This window comes from Stegastes partitus, unplaced genomic scaffold, assembly GCF_000690725.1.
Source record: "Stegastes partitus isolate 25-593 unplaced genomic scaffold, Stegastes_partitus-1.0.2 Scaffold1648, whole genome shotgun sequence".
Taxonomy (NCBI): domain Eukaryota; kingdom Metazoa; phylum Chordata; class Actinopteri; family Pomacentridae; genus Stegastes; species Stegastes partitus.
In genome coordinates, this window is record NW_007579379.1 from 56,277 (window position 1) to 59,914 (window position 3,638).

Here is a 3,638-nt window from a genome sequence, read left to right on the forward strand (position 1 = left end):
GAAGACCGTTATTGGTACCCCTGAACCCCTGTACATACACTGATTCTGCTAAGGTTACCACATATCCATATATAGCATCACATACACGTAGTGGCATGAGACTCATAGCTTTTTATTATTATCGTGCTCATTGCGGAGATGTTATCAGTAGAGTTATAGAAGGTTGAATGCTCCTGGGAAAGAGGTTCTGTTCCCAGTACCATGATGTTTACTCCTGATATGAAATGTTTAGCTTATGCTTTTAACGTTATGGTTATTTTGTTTGATGAACATTGCTCTGTTTATTATTTCCACATGCATGTGCAATGAAGAATTGCTTGCTGCAAGTTAAAGCAATGAAGAGCAGCTTACACATAGCAGCATACATATAGGATGCTCAATGCAATGAAGACATGCTTACATATCCACTATACGATCATGAGATTTTTTATTTTTTTTATTTGTGTTGATATAATAGAATTATATCAAAAGGGGGATGTCAAAAAATCTCCTGCCTGGTTGTGTTGCACCTTGTGGTGGATGATCACTTGCAGTTTGGGGCCCTGTGGAGTTGGTTCCCACTGAAAGATGTGATACAACTGAGCTACCATTCCTACCTTCATTTAATTGACATGATAAAATCATGTCAAAAGAGGGAAATGTTATAATTAAGTATGTTTCGAGCTATTATGTATTCTGAATCTGTATTTTGCACTGAGCCTATGATTCTGTTTCGTATTTTCCTCCTGAGAGCAGCATATGTCCTTGAAGATAATATGGCTGGTGAGAACCGGTTTGCACACTTGGAGATAGTGGAAACTCCTCTTTTCTATTAGATACGATTGTTACTTTAGCTACACGCCGTACCAACAACATCCACACATGTTGCTTACCAAATGTCAAGGACGTAGACAGAGCACAGAAGGATGCCTGTCCACGCCATTAGTAACTGGCCAATTAAATCTTATCTATGTTCGGGGCAGGCCCAGCCCAGTACCTGTGACTGAAATATATAAATAAATTAATTAATTAATTAATAAATAAATTATACAACTGAGAACTGAAGATTTCTCCGGCTTGTTCTTGGGCTTCCAACTAAAGAATCGGATCTAACAATGCCGAATTCAGTGCCTCCAGGATTTTAGCATGTTTGAATTTAGCTTCTGCTTTGAATTTTTCCTGAAGCAGAATCAATCATTATTGTTAAAAAATTGCAGATTAGAAAAAAAACAAACAAACAAACAAAAAAAAAACTACAATACTGATCCTGCAAACCCAACCACAGAAACCTAGGACTGCCACATAAATGTTGTTTCACTGGCAGCTTGAATCTAGAATAAAATAGGCTGCAGGTGATGAGATATTTTAGAAAGTTTAAGACCTAATTCTGACACCTCCAGCCTGGGGGTGTTGCAGCTATTTTTATGACACCTGATCTATATGTAATGGAGTTAAAAATGCACTTTATTAATTATTATTTTCAATTGATGTTTGTTGATGTTATTCTAAGTATTTGTGAATTTTATCTTAATGAGTCATTTTTATTTGCGATTGTTTTAGTGATTTTGCCTTCAGAATTGCCCTTCTGCACTCTGCCTTGCTTGAGCCTCCTGGGCTTCCGTAGCTTCTCTCGTAGATCCCTCACAGTGCTGCCCCGCATTGCTGAGGGTAAGTTGTGTGAGAAAACGCAGCCGTGATATTGTGTATTTTCTTCATAAATTTAGATATTTATGTCGTAGCCTCTGGTGTATGTTGTTTACCGTAGTACAATATCACGTTATCAGGCTGTTTTGTGTTGTTTTGACCGTCAGTATAAGTTTTATGGACGTCTTTGTTTCCGCCGTTTTGGCGCGATTTTGTCCGACGTAGAGCAGCTTGTGTAAACGCTGTTCTCGTCTGCATGTTTAGGAGCAGAGTGCACGTGTAAAAAGGGAACAGAAGAAGATTAATGTGTCATTAATCTCTTCTACAGGTATGTGTTTTTATTTTAAGTTATACGTTTTATCTCTGTTTAGTCACTCCACCCCACTACACTGTGTTAATGTGGCCACCAGGTGGCATTGTATGAGATTTGCTCTGATTGTTAAGAAGAGCATTGTTAAAAACGTAGTTTTAAAATGTTTTTCATTGTTACACAGTGCTGCCCCGCATTGCTGAGGGAGCAGAGTGCACGTGTAAAAAGGGAACAGAAGAAGATTAATGTGTCATTAATCTCTTCTACAGTGTTGCTTCACATAGTCGAGGAAATAAATGCTGGAGAACGGTGAACCGAGTTGTCTTCCCTGATGCCCTATCCACACACAAATAGATCCGTTACATATACAAAGGTTTTCTTTTGGCTTAAAGTCTTTCAGTGGAATGAAATATCTCTTTTTTTTCCTGTCTGATGTCTGAGAACAGAAGCTGTCCTGAATTTGACACTTGAGCAGAAAACAGATGTTTGTATAAGTGCCAGGTGTTGTTGCAGAGATTTTCAACACACAAATGTTTCTAAAAGAACACCCAATTTATTTCTCATGAAACCCAAATGTACATATGTGAGAGCTGCTTATTCTATTAAAGAAACAACCTATGATATAACTGCACAGTTTATTATCTGGATGTCAATCACAGACTGGCAAAGAACCACAAAAATGTAAGTCCAAGATTGCTTGGGAAAAAAGAGCTGAGAGAGAGAGAGCGAGAGAGCAGAATTTAAAAAACTCCCATGTTACAAGTCGATCTTTAGAAAGAGAGAGAAATAAAAAGTGCTTAAGAGGACAATGTAGAACATCATTCAGATATTACGCACTTCAGTGGATCCATTCATACATACAACACTGAAATCTTACAACTTACTGGCATAGAAATGTCCAAATGACATCATTTCAGTTAAATTTCACACCAAGAAAAAGCCAGCACAAAAAGAATTCCAGTCACACACATCATAGCCTGTATGTAAGTTTAGACAACACGGCATCTCCTCAGAAGTGAAGCCCAAGTATTTGAAGTATTTGTTTTTTGAAGAACTTCTCATTATGTTGAAGTTTGTTCAAGTCACGTATGTTTTTCTCACGTTTGTGCTCCTGGTTATTTTAATGATGTGACTAAAAGGGTGTCTGTGGTTATGATTCATGGAATGTGACTGACAGAATTCTCTGTTTGGGAACTGTACTCATCAAACCCTGTTCCTTTCCTTAACTTTTTGATTTATTGTTGTCACGAAATGATTTTTTTCTGCACTAGTCTGTAATAACTGATGTGCTGAGATGTCTCTGGGGTGTTGGCGGTAAGTTAACGCTGGCATAATACCGAGCAGGCTATTAACACACTCAATCTATGAGAAAAAATATGTAACCAACAGCATTCAGGGATATATATATATAGTATAGTGAGTGCCAATGAGAATCCAATACAGTGGAGACTGAGGCAGCTGGGTCACAAGTTCAAGCACTGAAAACCGATCATAGACTGCATATGAAAGCTTTGAATTTGGCTCTTTGAAACTGGATGTGATAAGTGGAACTGACTCACAGCTCGAGGACACAATCCATCCATTATCTATACACCGCTTAATCCTCACTAGGGTCACGGGGGCCTGGAGCCTATCCCAGCCGACTTAGGGCGAAGGCAGGGGACACCCTGGACAGGTCACCAGTCTATCGCAGGGCCACACTTAG

At 38.7% G+C, this 3,638-nt stretch overlaps 1 long non-coding RNA gene across 1 annotated transcript; it reads left to right on the forward strand.

Annotated features, from left to right (window-relative positions):
- The first annotated feature begins 1,615 nt into the window (after positions 1-1,615).
- Positions 1,616-2,247, forward strand: LOC103371796 (uncharacterized). The gene is made up of 2 exons (XR_520960.1): positions 1,616-1,647; positions 1,888-2,247. It is a non-coding gene; the product is annotated as an uncharacterized LOC103371796 (long non-coding RNA).
- The last annotated feature ends 1,391 nt before the right edge of the window (positions 2,248-3,638 follow it).